This window comes from Pleurodeles waltl, chromosome 11 (genome assembly GCF_031143425.1).
Source record: "Pleurodeles waltl isolate 20211129_DDA chromosome 11, aPleWal1.hap1.20221129, whole genome shotgun sequence".
Lineage (NCBI taxonomy): Eukaryota > Metazoa > Chordata > Amphibia > Caudata > Salamandridae > Pleurodeles > Pleurodeles waltl.
The window spans coordinates 698,546,441-698,564,539 of NC_090450.1; the positions used below are offsets into that span (position 1 = coordinate 698,546,441).

Genomic DNA, 18,099 nt, shown 5'->3' on the forward strand with positions numbered 1-18,099 from the left:
TACAATGTTTTAAGATGTTTTCCTTCTTGATGCTCTTCAATGAATTAAATAAATCTGATTGGATTCTTGTTCAAACCAGTCTAATTATGGTTGTGTACAGTTGCTGAGGAAGTTAAGGCTTACATTTCCTCCAAAAGGATAGTTGTTTTAATTTACTGATTATCTTGCCCAGGTCCTGGAGTTACTGGGCTGCCCCTTTTAATTTTTGCACCTTCTTGTGCAGGCAGAGCTAAGAAGGAGGCCTTGTTACCTATGTCTCAACTATGTTTCTTGGGACAGTGGCATTGATATTTTTGGACTCCCCTTTTCACAAAATTATGGTTGTTGATTTGTTCAGGGGTTTAAGTGTATATGCCCTAACTATTTACAACAATGTTAATAATTCTGAAAGACCTTTTGTGTTGCACCCTCGGGATAAAACATTATAATTTATATGCACTGCATTAGCAGGGGAAAAGTATGTGGTTTGAGGTGGGGATTTCAACATACCTCTATGTATGCTACGTGCCAAAGTAGAATATGGTTATGTAGATGACATGGGTCAATCGCATTTTATGCAGGACCCTAATGCAAGGAGATTAACAATTTAATGTTCAAATACAATCTTGCCTTTGCCAATGAGTAAACCACTGCACATGTTCCTTTTTAATGACCTTTTCCAGGTAAAGGGACTAGTTCTATAATGTGCTGATCACAAGTAATTTGAGCACCTTTTTCACAACTTTTAAAAACCATGTGAACTGTATTAGTGACCATAATGCCCCAAGTACTGCTTTTTACTTCCCAGACGGTTTGTCAATGGCTCAATCATGAGGATCGCATAGAAACATTTAACATTGCCTCAGGTAATGGTATTACTCTCAGATGGGATTTTATAGAGTCAGAGGGGTTAAATGTAGATTCAGATTAAGGATAAAATTGTACATCTTTAAACATGGCAGCTGAGCAGGTGGGAGACGGGGGAAATCAAAAGTGCTTTTTAGACATTTCCAATGACATCAAAGGGCTTATGGGTGCGGTGAAATGAAGGAATCCTAACCCTGCAGCTGGTCTGATGCCAACTGCACTAAAGCACATAACTTGCTGAAAAGAGACACTGAACGTCACCAGATACAAACAGGAAGTAAAATCAAGCAGGCAGACGTATAGGGCTATTCTCAATCACAGACGGGCTAAGGTTAATCAAGAGGCACAGGCATCATTATTGGCAGCAGGTAAAGGAAAACATGCCTTTGAAAAGTGATCAATAACCTGTATTTTTAAAGATGATACGGTCTAATCATTAGAGTTGGCCATCCTTGCAGATGCTTGAGCGACACATTTTAGTAATATTTATTTGTACAGTTACAGGAACATGGGGATTTTGGTTGTAAGCCATATGGTGCAGCTAAGTTATGAGACAGTGATCCTAGTACCTTGGTATTTACATTGGAGGAGACAGTAGCTCCCACTGAGGATAGGCAGAGCAGAAAGGCCCCGGAGCCTGATAGTATACTTTATGATCTTTTTTAAAACTAATATAAAGCTTTGGGGCCTACTGTTTTGATGAAAACGCTGAATTCTGTTTGCAGAGGAGGGATTCTGGAAACATGTTCACGTTCTGTAATCGTACCCATATTTATTGTGTCCCAGCCCCATCTCTCTAGTAGACTCACAGATGAAAGCTGCTGGAAGAATTTTACTTGCTAGACTAGAGTACTGGGTCGAGAATCATCACACAATTGCGGAGATACCATGTAGACCCCGAAAGGGTTTAGGGACTGCGGAACAATGTTTAATTTTGAACTTGTTCATAAGGAAGTTTACCTTGACACAAAATGTGCTGTTCTACCTGGCATCTATGGACATAAAAAGCACCGTTGACTGTGTCAACCATAGTAAACTTTGGTGTATTCTTGGAGTTTTGGAGATAGAAAGCCCTGTAATAATTCACCTCAGGGATTTTTATACAGGTACCAGTGCCATGGTGATGCTTGGAATAAATAATGAATGTTCTGCAGAGTTTGGCACGTAGATGGGGGGAGACAAGGTTGCGTCCGGCATTCTTTCTCTTCATTCTATATATAATCTACATCAGCGTGCCGCAGGAGTAGTGCAGAGATTTGCCACAGTTTGGGCACGGCCCTGTCATTGCCCTCCGTTATGCAGATGACGTGGTACTTATGTCCTGTACCTTTACTGGACTGCAGAGGCTAATTAATACTTCTGAGGACTTTATGGCAGAGTGTTGCCCAAATTTATAATTATGAAGTGTGGTCCAAAGGTTGATAAATCCTGCCAGGTTAAAGCGAGGGAACCCAACTGTCTCAAGATAACACGTTTCTGTATTTGGGTGTACTATTCAACAACCTGGAGACTTGGAAGCACCCTTATAATGGCGAGGAAAATTTTACTTACAAAATCTGTGGCGGCCTTATTTAAATTTGCTGCAGAAATTGGGGCAGAAGCCACTGAAAGTGATGGGCACAGTTTATAAGACGAAGTGTGTTTTGTGGCTGACGCACAGGGGATTCGTTTGGGGGTATACTAATCTGGGGGATGGTGGGAACGACTTACAACCTGCAAAAAAATGGGTGCTTCTGGAGATTACTTGGAGATTACTTGTGATTCCCCAGAGCTGTGCTGCATTTGTTTGTCATGAAGAGTTAGGTATGAGTTTTATAGAGGAACAAATTAAGATTCAACCTGTATTAGCATGGCATAAACTTGTTCTCAATAGTTTTTTTGAGTTTTTTAAAATGTATGTTATCACAGGATCTAGCCATGAATGTTCAATGGCTACAGTACATTAAGAAATTTTCCAAAAGTCATGAAAAACCATAATATTATTATTATTTTCTTTTATTTATTTTTTTACAACTGCCGAAACCTTAAATAGTATTGGGAAACCTGAGATAAAAAAAAAAAATATGTATATATATATATATATATATATATATATATATATATATATATATATATAAGGAAGAACAGTTCGTCAGAAAATATGGAAAATCCAGTGTCATTTACAACCAATTGCTGTCAACTTGTGAGGGCCTCCAACCCTATCTGGGTATGCATAACAAACAGCACAGATTTGTTCTAATTAGGTTAAGGTGCAACACTGTTCCCCGAGTTCTAGGATAATCGTCTGGCCTGTCTCACTGATGAAATGATTACTCACAACAAACCATTTTCCACTTTATGTTCTTTTGCAAATACTACTTTGCACTGAGAAAGCAATACTACCGCTTTTAAAAGGGAAGGAACTTTAGGAAATGTAGGCCAGCTCCTATTTTTCTTCTGCATTTTTGAACATTACCAATTTGTTCTCAAGTAGCCACGTTCACATGGCAGGCAGTTACTATTCGGAAAACTATGAATGCTGTGTGTTTTAATTTATTATATTTTAATTACTGTAAATATTGTATTTATGAATTATTTTGGAATATTTTTCCTTGTTGTGGTTTCACAGATTTTAACTAAGCTGAATAAAGCTTAACAATTATGATAATTTGCCTGCTGCTATACTATGTAGTTCAAGTCCCTAATTTCTGCAGCACATAACACAAATCAGTGCCAACACAGGTTGCAGTGGTTCGCTCTCATTCAACTGTCTGAATTGAAAGGTCAGGTAACGTCAATAAATGAAATTACTACGCCCCACAAATTACAAAATTCCGGGTGCAAAGTCACATTATCAGTTTTAACCCCGGACTTGTAATCAGCCTGCCCAAGTTAGTCAGTGTCAGAGGTATTGAACCCAGCAATTCACTTCGGTTGAACAATTTTATTACTCCCACCACATCCAGGTACAACCTTTCTGCATGCAAATGTTACTTTCCAGGAGGATGAGCACTCCTCTGTCTTATAATATTTATTTACAACTTTTCCCCTCTGTGGCCTCCGTATCACTCGATACGAAGCAGGCAACAGACACTTGGCTATGCACATCACTGGTTCATTGGGGCAACGTATTAAACCGACCTTTGACATTGAGTGGTCACAGCTTGGCCAGCAGACATTGGCTTTCATAGCTCATCTGTTTTTTCTCAATAGGATCTGCTTGCCTGAAATTTCACAGGTAACACTGATTTAGACCTTGACTGTCAGATTCTGAAATGTCAGAGTGTAGGCTTTGTAATAGCTATTAGTATGAACAGGGAGGTACCCAGTGCCTTACATGTGTTTAAAAAAGATCTGCTTAGAAGCTGCAGAAAGTGCATTAAATGTTGGTACACATAATACTAAAGCTATGCAGTACACCTCTTGCCCCCTTACTCCACTGCCAGACACTCTCAGACCCTTTACCCGACTGTTGTAGGTTCCCACTTTCAACTCGGAGGTGTTTTCCGCTTCTTTCTTTTGCTCCCTCTTTCCAGTTTGTGTGTTTTCGTCTATGCACTTTGTAAATGTCTGACACAGAAAGATATGCAAGGCTCCCCAAAAATGCATGCCCTTGACCCCACCAGCAACCGCTGGCTCAAATTAAGCACTTGAGGGATCCGTTTTCTGAGAAGGCAGGGTACTGTGATGATGTAGCCTCATTTTGACTCACTTGCTGCAAGACCTTTTTATGGTGCCCCAGGGCAGTTAGATGTTCTTGGGTAGTAACTGAAAGGGCCTACGGTCAATTACCACTTGTGTCCTGGAGATTAAAAACGGCTGCACTCTAATTAAATAAACAAGTATTCTTAACAATGTATTCTGTTAGGGTAGCAATGTCGAGCACTCAAGGCTTACTCTAGGTGGAAGCGTAGAGGTAAAAATTCTAAAAGAGTGCAACAGTTTACAAAACAGTTAATAACTACGGGCAGGCAGTACTTTACTTTAACGGAGGTAATTAACAGAACTGCCTAGCACCTCATTACAACCCCTCCAGAGTTTAAAATTCCACCGCACTAGGCATTATGTTTTATCTAACATTAGCGCCTATGGACAATCCGCCCTACAGAGGACACTTCACAGACACAAGAATGGTTGGAAGTGTTTGATTTCTTCATGAAAGTCATTGTGTGAGATGCAGACAAATTGATAAAATGGTACAAACTCTGTACATTTTCGGTCTGATCTTCTGTATCCACGGCTGCCAAGTATTCCACCAGCTAAAATGCATATGGTCTAAGCCTACATACCAATCCTCCAGATTCACGCTGGAGACTACGGATTTCAAGGTTGGTCTCCTGCCCCCCCCCCCCCACCCCACCCGGATTCCTGCACGCAGAAACCTTATTCAGAATTTTGTAAAACTGCCAAAAATATGATGTTGATACCTGTAGCGCGTGTTCCAATCTCCCCTCCAAGAATTACCTCTGACATCGAAGGTTAAGGCTTTGTCTTGGTTAGGGAAGATAAGTGGCACCAAATTCTTTTTGCCAGCTTTATGTTGTGTAGCCAAAAAAAGTGTTTCGATCTGTTTTTGGTTTGCCAGAGTCTAGAACTCAGTTTTGGAATGCACTATGTTATAAAACTGCAAAAAAAATAATGCTGATTGTCTGTAAACATACATACCATTAGACCTGATTTATGCAGGTTGCCTCTGCTTCAATATGTCAGTGGGAAAAATACATTCTCCTGACTATTTAAAAAAAATAATCTTGAACTTGCCTGCCCTAAAATGCTAGCATGTAAGTCAAAGGGTTGATGGCCCTACCACCCAAATAAAGTGCAAACTTTGTATAAATGTTTGGAAGATACTCCTCGTGGTTCTTCTTGTGGTGTATGGTCACTGGTGCCAAGTTGGGGAGCACATTCCTCGACACTGGAATCCCTTGACCAGTAGCCAACAGCATTATTGATTAAGAAACTAGCTGGCCACCACTTTACCACAGATGCCCCTAGTTCACAAGGGTAAACAGTCTGTATCTTGGAATCGACTACTGCAAACCTTCTGGTGGCAGGAGTACCCAAGGTTCAAGGGCACCCATAAAAAAAAACACTGGAGTTCAGTGGACAGTTGGTTACTAGTCTGGACAAGGAGGTCTTGATCAGTGTTTTGCCAAGTGATATCTCTGGAATTGTTACAGCTAGAAGGACTATTTGAATGGTTCCAGAATCAGGAGAACTCCCCCGTCCAAGGAGATTGAGTCCCGGCTAGGATTCAAAGTCTTTGATTTCTCCAATTCTCAAAGGGTAAAAGAGGAAGAATGTATAGGCATCCCATGGATTAGGGAGGTTCATCAGAAGCAAACTCACCCTTCTCTAGGAGGAAAGAGAGTAGGCACCTACTCGACCTAAAGGAAGTCATGTTTTTCATGGACAGATGGCAGGGCTGACCCAGAGACTTCTGGACAGTGTCAGTCTATAGAGATACTCTCCACACACAGTCAACCAGTTAGCTAGACTATGGCCGTTGTTGGCAGATCAGGTCCTACCCATTTGAAAGACACATTCCAACTCTGCATGCAAGTTGGCAATTTCTCCCTTCCCACCACAGGTCCAGCAAAGCAACTCTGGAGGCTTCCCAGACTTAGGATGTACGCAGGGAAGAGCAACAACACTGCAGATACTCTGGTCCACATTATTCAGTTTCCCTGGTTTTCAACATGGTGCAACGGACATTCCTGGTGGCCTGTCCACATTGTAAAGTAGTACTAGTTGTAGAGGCCAATACTTATCCTCCTTTGGTGTCCATATCTGGTCAATTAGGGAGGCTGCCCTATCCCAAAGTCCTGAGGTCCTTCTAATTCTGGATTGACCTGGCATGCTGTATCCATGGAATACAAAAACAACAGATGGACAGAATGCAGAGCAAATCAAACATTCACCTCCAGTCACAGATCTGGGCTTAATCCATCAGTTTTTTTGCTTCCCATGCATTCCAGTCTGGACCAAGCCATAAGCAAATTAGTCTTGACCCTGTTCCCCATAAGAACAGTCCAGTCCAAACTGCCAAACCAGGTCCTCCCGTGACCAGAAACAAGCATCCTGGGACCGGTTTCAGTGTATCACCCTTCACGTGAACCTCGTGAACTACTTAATAAATAACTGAGCTTCCTGTTGAGCATATTGGGTAGCTCTTGAATTTTCTATATTTTAGATTCAAAGGAGTAGGCAGTTATAATTGACCTATGGGGCTGGGGTGACATGCCCCTAGCCCAGCTCTGATTAGTGGAGGAAAAAACCAGAGAGGCATGACCATATCCCATACTTAGTGGCCACGTGTGTCACCTTTGTGCAGTGAGGCCAAAAGGCAGGCCGCTACGCTGGGTTCATCTCAGAGGTTATCATCATCATCTAATTGCTTAGAGGTTAGAAGACCCTACACATGTCCCACTTTGTGGGCAATGACCTATCGCACACTCAGCCACTGAACTTTCTATAACTCCATTCATAGGGTACACAGGTGCTTGAGCAAACACAGTATATCCTCTAACCTCGGCAATTAACTCCCCAAGACGTCCCTTCAGGTTAGGGATGCTGAACTGCCACCACTTCATGTCACTTTAAAAACAAATATTTTCAACCTGAATGTAGTAGGGAAAAGTTCAAAAGTTAACTAGCACATTGTTAGAAATTGAGTCTTTAGATGGCAGTGTTTTCACACTGTCCAAATAGGGATCCTCACTTTAGTCAGGGCCAGGGAGTCACAGAGCTAAAGTAACCCTGCTCACCCTTCTGATTGCTTGGCACAAGTCCTTCCAGCTTATCCCACAGGCAAGGTGTAAAGTATTTGTGAGTACAAACACACACTCTTCCTCCCCCCCAAGTCACAAGCCACTGACGGGGGAGTGAGGGCCAGTCATGGAGTGGCACAGATGCCAGGTGCAGTACCTTGGAAAACGATGAGGAAACAAAGACATTGAGTCAGGGAGGTGAGGCGTCACTAGAACCAGTGTGGCATCAGTTCCTTACTGCTACCAGGGAGGTGAAGCGTTTGTTCCTTACTGCTAGACAGGGGAGGTGAGGTGTCAGTTCCTCGTGGTTGCAGGGGAGGTGATGCGACATCAGTTGCAAGGCATCAGTTCCTTACGACAAGGTAGGTTGGGTGGCCGACAAATCCAGTAGATCAAGGTACAAGGTGTTGACATTGCTGTGTTATGATCACACTACAGGTGCTGAGGTGGTGTTGGGTGCCACACACCGACGTCTGACATGGCACTCTGGACTCATGTTGTGGAGGGACTTCAAGGGTGCTGCACCGGCGTCAGTCGCGGCCGTTGCACTCAGCGGGGACCACGGCTCCAGTGCAGGCAGCGGCATAGAGTTGGACAGCAGCACCAGTTCCAAAATCGCTCTGGAGCCGATGCGTTTGTTTCTTCCTTCGTACACCAGAACTCACTCCCAGAACTGAATTAAACACCACTTAGCAAGTCAGGACTCTCAGCAAGAGAGCCCAGGTGCTGGCAGTTGAAGTCTTTGATGTCCCTGAGACTTAACAGGAGGCAAGCTCTGTCCAAGCCCTTATACAACCTTTGGAACCAGGATGTAGAAAGCAAAGTCCAGTCCTTTTACTCCCAGGACAAAAGCAGCAAGCCAGCACGGTAAAGCAACAGGCAGAGTGGTCGTCCTCCTACAACATCCAGCTCTTCTTCATGGCAGAATGTCCTCAACCCAGAAGGATTCTAACCATGTGGTGTCAGAGGTCCAGTACTTGTACCCATTTCTGTCTTTGAAGTATGCAAACCCTGCCTTTCCCTGCCCTGGCCCCAGACACACTCAAGGGGGTTGAAGACTGCTTTGTGTGAGGACAGGCACAGCCCTAGTCAGGTGCAAGTGCCAACTCCTCCCACCACTTTAGCTTAGGAAGACCTATCAGGAAGTGCAGGGCACACCTCCGCGTTACTGTCTAGAGTGAATTCACAAACAGCCCAACTGTCATCCTGACCCAGACGTTTATTTCATAGACCGGCAGAGGCACAAAATGGTTAAGCAAGAAAATGCCCACACTTTAAAAGTGGCATTTTCAAACCTACAATTCAAAATCTAATTTCAACAAAAGATGTATTTTTAAATTGGGAGTTCAGAGACCACAAACTCTATAATTCTATCTGCTCCCAATAGGAAAGTACACTTAAAAGGTATTTCAAGGCTATTCAATGTTACCCCATGGGAAAGACAGGTCTTGCAATAGTGAAAACAGCATGTAGCAGTATTTCACTATCAGGGCATGTAAAACACACCAGTACATATCCTACATTTTAAATACTCTGCATCCAGCCAATGGGTATGCCTTGGGCCTACCTTAGGGGTGTCTTACATGTAGTAAAAGGGAAGCGTTGGGCCTGGCAAGTGGGTGCATTTGCCAGGTCTAAAAGACAGTTTACAACTGCACACACAGACACTGTAATGGCAGGTCTGAGAATTTTACAGGACTACTCTGGTAGGTGGCACAATCGGTTCCAGCGGCCCACAAGTACCATTTGATTTACAGGCTTTGGGCACACATAATGCACTTTTCTAGGGACCTACTAGTAAATCAAGTATGCCAATCATGAAGAAACCAATCAGCAATACATTTTAGACAGAGTACATATATTCTTTAGCACAGGTTAGCAGTGATAAAGTGCCCGGAGCCCTGAAGCCAACAAAACAGGTTAGGAAAAATAGGAGGAAAAAGTCAAAAAGCTTGGAGATAACTCTGCAAAAAGGGCCAGGTCCAACACACATTCAGAGCAGAAAATGTTTTTCTCTTACCAAAGCTTTCTGCCAACAGTAAGCATGTTAACAATCCAAATGGCCCCTCTTGCACTGACTAATGTCGTTATATTGTTTTTACACACTATCTTTGCCAAAAAATCTTTTATCCTCATCCATCACAACAGAGTTTAATGCCAAAGGCACCCCAAAGCCAGCAGATTAAAAAGAATATATATATATACCTATATTACAACATTGTTCTGAATCCTACTGCCCTCACTCTTTCGCATCAGCCTGACATAGTAGACAGAGGAGAGATGCAAGTAGACCTTTTACAGACCATAACCACAAACATAGCTGCCTCCGAACGGAACCCTTGTCAGATTAACTACTAATGTAGATTGGGCCAATAAAGGGTCAACCTATCTCATTGTGACTGTTCTCTTAAACTACACAAGCTTACTTCTTTTTCCTAAAAGCTACAAATAAAAGACAGGCTATGCTGGGACACCCATTAGCTCTGAGCTCCCTCCTCCACTGCCCTCTAACACTATTTCTTCTAAATTTAGAAGAATATAGTTGCAGGATTCAAAGAGGAGGAAAGATAAATAGACATCAAAATCACTTAGAATTTTGCCATAACTTCTAGGACTGACAATTCATCGACAGATCTTTGGGACTTCGCCAATCGACTAAAGATCTGGCGACAGTTGCTTCAGGCTATATACCAGTTCTCACACAGGGTCGACGCGAAACATTAGAATAAAGATAAAAGAGCCTGATTTGTCTACATATTAAAACCCACCTCTCCTGTAACCTATAAAAACTCCTACCATATTTTTTCCAATCTTTTATAATAAGAATTCTGCACTATCTACCAAAACATTCAACGTCCATGACCGTTCTGCCGACAATGAGCTCTTTCGATCACTACCTACTACTGGCCCAGCAGCAGTAACATCTAAAGAAAGCTAAGCAGCAGAAGCTGGTCACCCTCACAAAGTTTCATTGTGCTTCCCCACCTTGATTGTACACCCTAATAAAGTGGACCCTCTAGAGAAAATAATTCCTGAGAACTTTTCAACCAATTTGTCTTCGACTTCCACAAAACAAAAAAACAAAAAAACACACACACATCACAGTCTCTGAGCTGGATAAGTCTCCCTCCGGTGAACTTGAAGAGGCAGAGCAACAGAACACAGCTCCTTTGGCCTCCTTTGACCTGGTCAGTGACCTGCTCTGCCTCCTGTGGCTCCACCTTGTAAGTAGAGCACTCATCCCTCGCTCCTTTGAACTGACCCCTGTCAGGAGTTCAAGGCCCTCCTCCTCCTGCAGGCTCCTGCCTGCGCCTCATCCCTGGTGTCTAGTGGGAGAGCTCTGCTTTCCTGCTAGGCTGCCTCTCTCCGCCTTTTATCTTCTCTCCGTGTGCTCTCGCTGTGTCTGCCCCCCGGTGCCCCTGCTGCCGTTCGCTCTCCTGTGTGCCCTTTTAGACTCACTTTCACCTTTTTACTCTTTTCTGCACTTCTTCTGCCTTCCTCTCTCTCTATCTTCCCCACCCGCCGCTGCAGCCCCTGCGGCCTGCCCTCCTCCGCTTCCTTGCGCTGCTCTCCCGCCGCTGCTACCGCCGCGCCCCACTCCCTTTTTTCGCACCAGTTTCACCCCGCACCTGCCTCCTACCTGTCCTCTCCTCCCCACTCCCTACTTCATGGCGGCCACTGGTGCACCAAATCGCCTGGATCGGGCCCAGCTCCGGAACCCCCGATTCTCGTACCCCCCCACGTCTTCATTACGACACCAGCCTCCACGCCCTCAACACCATCCGCTCTCCCGCCTGCCTTCAAGCCTCCCCGCAGACCACCCACAGGCCCTTCTCCTGAAGAAACTGCACCTTCACCGGCCTCCACGCCACGACTTACCCACCAAGGCAGGACGCAACCATCTCAGATGTATCCTTCTCAACACCTGCTCCGTCCACAAACACGCAGTAGAACTATGGAATCTTATTGAATCAGCTTCCCCAGACGTCGCCTTCCTGACCGAGACCTGGATGAACACCTCCTCAGCGCCCGACATCGCCATAGCCAACCCTGGCAGCTACAAGATCACCCTCAGGGACTGCTCCAACAAACCAGGAGGAGGCATCGCCATCGTCCACAAGAACACCCTCAGGATCACTACCAATACCGAAGACCCCCTCAGCACTGCCAAACACCTGCACTTCCAGATCCACACCGACCCAAACACCACCCTCTGAGGGACCCTCGTCTACAGGCCCACCCGGCCTCCGACAGCAGTTCAGCGACTCCATCACCAACGTCATCAGCACGCACGCTCTCGCATCCTCAGGGACTTAAACTTCAACCTCGAGAACACCAAAGACAACACCACCACCTCCCTGCTAGACAACCTCTCCAACCTCAGCCTCGAACAGCTCGTCATAACACCGACCCACTACACAGGACACACACTCAACCCTATTTTCTCTGCCAGCAAACACGTCTCCTTCAGCCACACCCCCAAACTCCACTGGACAGATCACTGCTGCATCCGCTTCTCCTTCAAGAATCCCACAACACACCATCACCCACAACAGATTCCCCACAGTAAATGGAACAAGGTGACCGAAGGCCAACTAATCACTACCCTCTCCCGTAACCCACCCCCCCCCCCAATCGACACTGACGCAGCTGGACGCAACTTCAGGGAATGGATCGACACTTGTGCCAACACTCTCGTCCAATCAAAAATACCTCCAACAGACGCACCGACAGAAAGCCTTCTGGTTTACCGCCGACCTCCACTAATCTAAGCAGACATGCCAAAGGTTCGAAAAGAAGTGGCACCAAGATAAGACACTGGACAACCACACAGCCTTCAAAAATGCCATTCGCAGACACCACCAACTCATCCGAACTGCCTTCAAAGAACGCATCAACAATGCACACAGCCAGAAGGATCTCTTCAACATCGTGAAGGAACTCTCCAACCCCAGCTCCAACTACAGCCTGCCTTTACAAGACCTCTGCAACGCCCTAGGCTTCTACTTCCACTGCAAGATCGCAGACATCCACGACAGCTTCAGCACTCAGCCCCCCCGCAACCACCAACACCACAGATTCACCACCGACCAGCCTCCTGCTCTCCTGGACCCCCATCAACGACGACACCATTGAAATCATGAACACCATCCACTCCACTTCGGCTCACCATCCGACCCCTGCCCTCACCACATCCTCAACAAAGCGAACTCTGTCATCGCACCCCAGCTCCAGAAGATCATCAACAGCTCCTTTGAGTCCGCCATCTTCCCGGAGATCAACACCTTCCTAAAAAACCCAAGCCGGACCCAAAGGACCTCAAGAACTTCTGGCCTATCTCCCAGATCCCCTTCCCAGCAAAAGTCATCAAAAAGGCTGTCAACAGACCCGCTTCCTCAAGGAGAACAGCACTATGGACCTTTTCCAATCCGGATTCTGCAGCAACCACAGCCCTCAAAACTGCCCCCATCGCCGCCACCAACAACATCAGAACTATATTGTACAAGGCCGAAACCACAGCCCTCATCCTCCTGGACCGCTTGGCCACGTTCGACACAGTCTGCCACCACACCCTATGCACACACCTCAGCAATACAGGAATCCGCGACGGAGCTCTGGGCTGGGTCACCTCCTCTCTCACCGGCAGAACTCAGTCTCCCTCCATTCTTCTCTGAAGCCATCAAAATCATCTGCGGAGTACCCCAGGTTCGTCCCTCCTCAACATCTACATGGCTCCACTTGCTAACATCACCCGATCTCACAACCTCAACATCATCTCATACACCAACAACACCCAGCTGATCCTTTCTCTCACCAAGGACTCCGCCAAGACCAACCTCCACGAAGGAATGAACGCCATCGCTGAATGGATGAAGAACAGCTGCCTCAAACTCAACTCTGACAAGACGGAGGTCCTCATCTTTGGCTCCACCACTCCTGGTGGCCTGCCACTCTCGGATCTGCTCCGACCCCCATCAACCACACATTCAACCTAGGATTAATCCTGGACTCCTCACTATCCATGACCCAGCAAGTCAACGCCATCTCCTCCTCCTGCTTCAACACCCTCTGCATGCTCTGAAAGATCTACAAATGGATCCCCACGGAAACCAGAAGAACAGTCACTCAAACCCTTGAAAGCAGCAAACTGGACTACAGAAATGCCCTTTACGCAGGAACCACAGCCAAACTCCAGAAAAGGCTGCAACGCATCCAGAACGCCTCAGCACGCCTCATCCTGAACATCTCCGCCACTGCAACATCACAGACCACCAAAGAGACCTGCACTGGCTCCCCATCAACAAGAGAATCACCTTCCAACTCCTCACCCACACTCGCAAAGCACTGCACAACACCGGACCAGAATACTTTAACAGACGGCTCTCCTTCTATACCCAGACCCGACAGCTCCGCTCCGCCGTCCCACTCATCCGCAGAACTACAACTGGCGGCAGATCATTCTTGCACCTTGCCGCCAAGACGTGGAATACTCTTCAGACCCACCTGCGTCAGACTAAGGACCTCCTTACCTTCAGGAGACTCCTCAAGACCTGGCTGTTTGAGCAGTAGCACCTCCCACCACCTCCCTACCCCCCGTCAACCACCCACCCCAGCGTCTTGAGACCTTCACAGGTGTGTAGTGCGCTTTACAAGTTCCTTTATTGATTGATTGATTTGGCCAAAAGGTAATTGTCATAACACTTACACACACTCTTTAATTATAACTCACTGTCTATGCAAAGATTTAAAACTCAAAAACAATATTGTCTGCAATCATCCCTTTCAAGAGCTCTCTTTGGTTACAGCAGCCAACTAACACATATTGAATACTCGGGTGCTAATGCAGCCATCTCCTCTGGCTCACCGCTTGGTTTTTGGTTTAAGTAACTCTACATTGAAAGCACAGGCAAAGCTAGAGGTATACCACAAAACCTTTCTGTGCAAGATATGACTCCAGATGCTCTTAAGATGTTTTAGAGGCAGGCAGCTTTCTTCACTTAATGCCATTGTTATCCTATTTAGGTACCTCAGGCATTAGTAGTGTAAAGTTTGGCCCAGTGTTCGTGAATAAATAAAAAACATTAATCCACTATTGTTGTCTTAACAAATGCAATAGGTGAGGGATTCTATTTTAACACATACAAATCCAATGGAAGATTGGGCCATAAAACTTTGCAATTCCTTTAAGACCGCTAATCTTCTATGCTTCAAATGCAAAGGGCATCTATCAATTCACTGACCTACAAACTGTTATTGAGCAGGATATTCACTGTTGGCCTGCAGAAACTATTCATCATTAACAGTAGTGCCCAACACAAATAAAAACAGAATTTTTACCAATTACCAGCGCATACCAATGTCCAGGACGACTCAAATGGCTTGCACAATTGTAAATAAGTGTACCATCATTTCACCCACTCCTTATCACAACCACTCACTTTACAATTATTTCAAATGCCCAATGCCGATGGAAGACCAGCTTTCTTATTGCTCGTGAAAAATTAGCAGTTTAGACTGAATCCTTAGCTATTCAGAGATAATTTAATTTTTAACCATGCAGGGTCTGCTCTGCTTTCAAGAGATCATGGGCCAAGTTAATATTTACATCGCACACTATTTGGCATTTCAAGTTTAGGCAAACTTAGCAGAGGAAGAACAATTTTTCAATGTTTTCCTGTAACACATGATTTTTTACAGCTGAAGAGCTTTTATTGCAGTTGTGCTTTTGGTAACGGTGGTGGATCAGCAAACCCCTTTACTTTATACTATCGATGTATGCATTAATCTGGAGTCCAGAACCAAAGGCAAACATGTGAAAAAATCTCAAAGCACTGCTCATTTATCTCATAGCTACGTAGGTCAACATTGCAATTTTTTTAACAGATGATTTTCATCATGACCTGACTTTTTCCAATATAGAAGACACCTGGAATCATGTCCAAAATGAATTTTAAAACATTCCTTGGGGCCAGGTACCACACTCATGCAATGTCAATAAGGGCATGGAGTTCAGGAATTTCTTAAACAGCACGTCTTACAGGATTAAAAGGAACGTTTGTGGACTACATCCTCATTAGTCCAATTCATATTACCAACTCAAGCACAACAGCACTAAACTATTCTTTAATGTCCATAATTTTTTTTCGGCAAATCAGGATTTTGTAACACTCAGTGGACCGAAGAGCCCAAGTTCACTGTAAATATTCTCCTTAACTAGACTCAGGAGGAAGAAGCCTCCCGCTTTAAATTTTGGGATACTAACTGGAATACAGATGCAGAAACGCTTAAGATTATATACAATATATGGAATGGAAATTTAACTCTGCAACTAAGCTACATTTTACCAACCTTTCCAAGACTTCTTGACTCACTGGAGAATCATCCATGATCAAAACACTTAGCTAACAGCTCCAAGTCAATATCTTATTATTATAACTTTTGAGGAAAATGGTTCTTAAAAGGTGTTTTTGTTCAAGAAGATAAACTTTCAAAGCATTTAGATCCCTCAGCTGTTGCAAAGGTACTCAACTTGGCATGATTATTCAGAGGACTATGGAAAAAAATATATAAAATGTTAACCTGTCAAGCAAAACAAATCCATAATGATTCATTATGGGTAAAAATCTAAAACATTTGGTAACCGTAAGACTCAGACACTGTGAGAATTTATCAATACCCTTCCATCCTCCAATAAGCCTAGCCTACCGTGTCCACCTATACTAATAGACTGGGACTACTAAATTAAATTTTCACCTCTGGGCGATGCAGCGAATCCGTACACTCACTGAACCTCTTCTGGCCATTTATTAGTCAGTGACTGTAGAGTATAAAGACATGCTAATTAAGACACTCAAAACAAATGAGGCTCCAGAACAAAAACTCATCTCCTCATTGCAATAAACAGGACCCAGTTTACTGCTTGGAGGATGGGGGAAGGGGGGGGGGGGGGGGGGGGACAACTGTATATATTTTGGCTTTTTTTTTTTTTTTTTTTTTTTAAATGGTATTTTAAGTGAGTCCATTCTTGGCTCATAGTGGTTCGGTTCTGTATCCCCCCCACAAGAATGGTTCCTTTAAAAGGTTAAGCAGCTCCACATTGAATGCTCTTCTGGTTGTCCAAACTGAAACTGAAAGCTGCATCCTGAACATTTGTTTTCTTGTCATTACTAAAAGCATTGCAAGGGACCGCTCCTGCTCTGCTATTTAATATAGTTCAAGCTCAATTGCCACCATCCTTAACTTATGGCTGCAAGGTTTTACTGGGGACATTTGCAAGCTTAGTTGGTTATAAAGCCATCTCTTTACACTTGTTCAATCCACTAAATTCTTCACCTCATACTCAGCTCAGGTTGGTGTTCGGTCTCACACTCTGCATCTGATGACAGAGTCTATCTCTTCACCCTCACTCAGTATTGGGCATGCAGATGAAGGCTGTTTAAAATGCCTGCTCGGGAGGGAACTGCATTATAGATCCGCCTCCCAAAGCTCTTTGTGGAAGTCCCATTAGGAGCAAGTTTTCTAAAAGATTTTGTTCACTGAAATATGGGGGCAGACACTCACACATTTTACATTCAAAAGACATTAGTTAAATATTTAACTATTCTCTCAAGTAAAGTTAGCCTTGCCTGGGTTCTTATCCTGGAGATATTCAAAATTGCTAAACAGCTCCTACTTTAAAAAGAGGCTGTCAACCTTTCTTCTAGAGCCTTTCTTGTCATCATGAAATATTAGGTATCTCAGGATGCAGACTGGATTGGACTGTTTTAGGAGACCATCTTACGTGTAATATGTTGCTGCTGTTTCATCTCTTGATGCACATTATACTTAAAAGCCTCTGTTTTCAGATTTCAAATTCGAAGTTCTGATAGTTAGGCATGCTTTTGTTTTCATGGCATGCAGTTACAAAATGGTTTTATAAAATTCATAGCAGCAGATAATGACAAACTGCTGTCTTTTGTTTGCCAATTATATGTACTCCATATTTTAGCCTTACTTAAACAATATTAATGAAGAATAAAAGTGTCAGAGTTCTCACGTAATTGATGTTTCTTAAAGATTCTGTGCCAAGCTGCTCATAGGGAAAATACATTTTTGTTTAAACATGTTTTTAATTATCATTTTCTATTTCATTTATTGCTGTCAATTTTGGTTTGAGAATTATATTAATGGTTTAATAAATAAACTTGCCTTAAAATATTTTGGTCCACTGCCCTGTGAAAGAGACAGCTACTCTTTTAAACTACCCTATAGAAGAAATTTCAGACAATCGGGTCCATCAGTTTTCAGAGACCAGCTGACCACAAGTACCAAAACATCTATAGAACGATCCCAATATGAAAAGGAACATTATATGATAATCAAGTGTCAAAGCAATTGCTTTCCAATGTGTGGCTGGGCGGTTACCTGAAGTGGATTAGACAATGCTATGCTCAGACATGCCACTGAGTTGTATTAGAGCGGTTCTGCCACCTCCAACATCTCCGGTAATGTGGCACTCACTAAA

General features: G+C 44.0%; 1 protein-coding gene across 1 annotated transcript in view; it reads right to left on the reverse strand.

Moving 5' to 3' along the window:
* DDX56 (DEAD-box helicase 56) overlaps positions 1–18,099 on the reverse strand; it is a 125,008-nt gene that overhangs the window by 88,259 nt on the left and 18,650 nt on the right. The window lies entirely within an intron of this gene.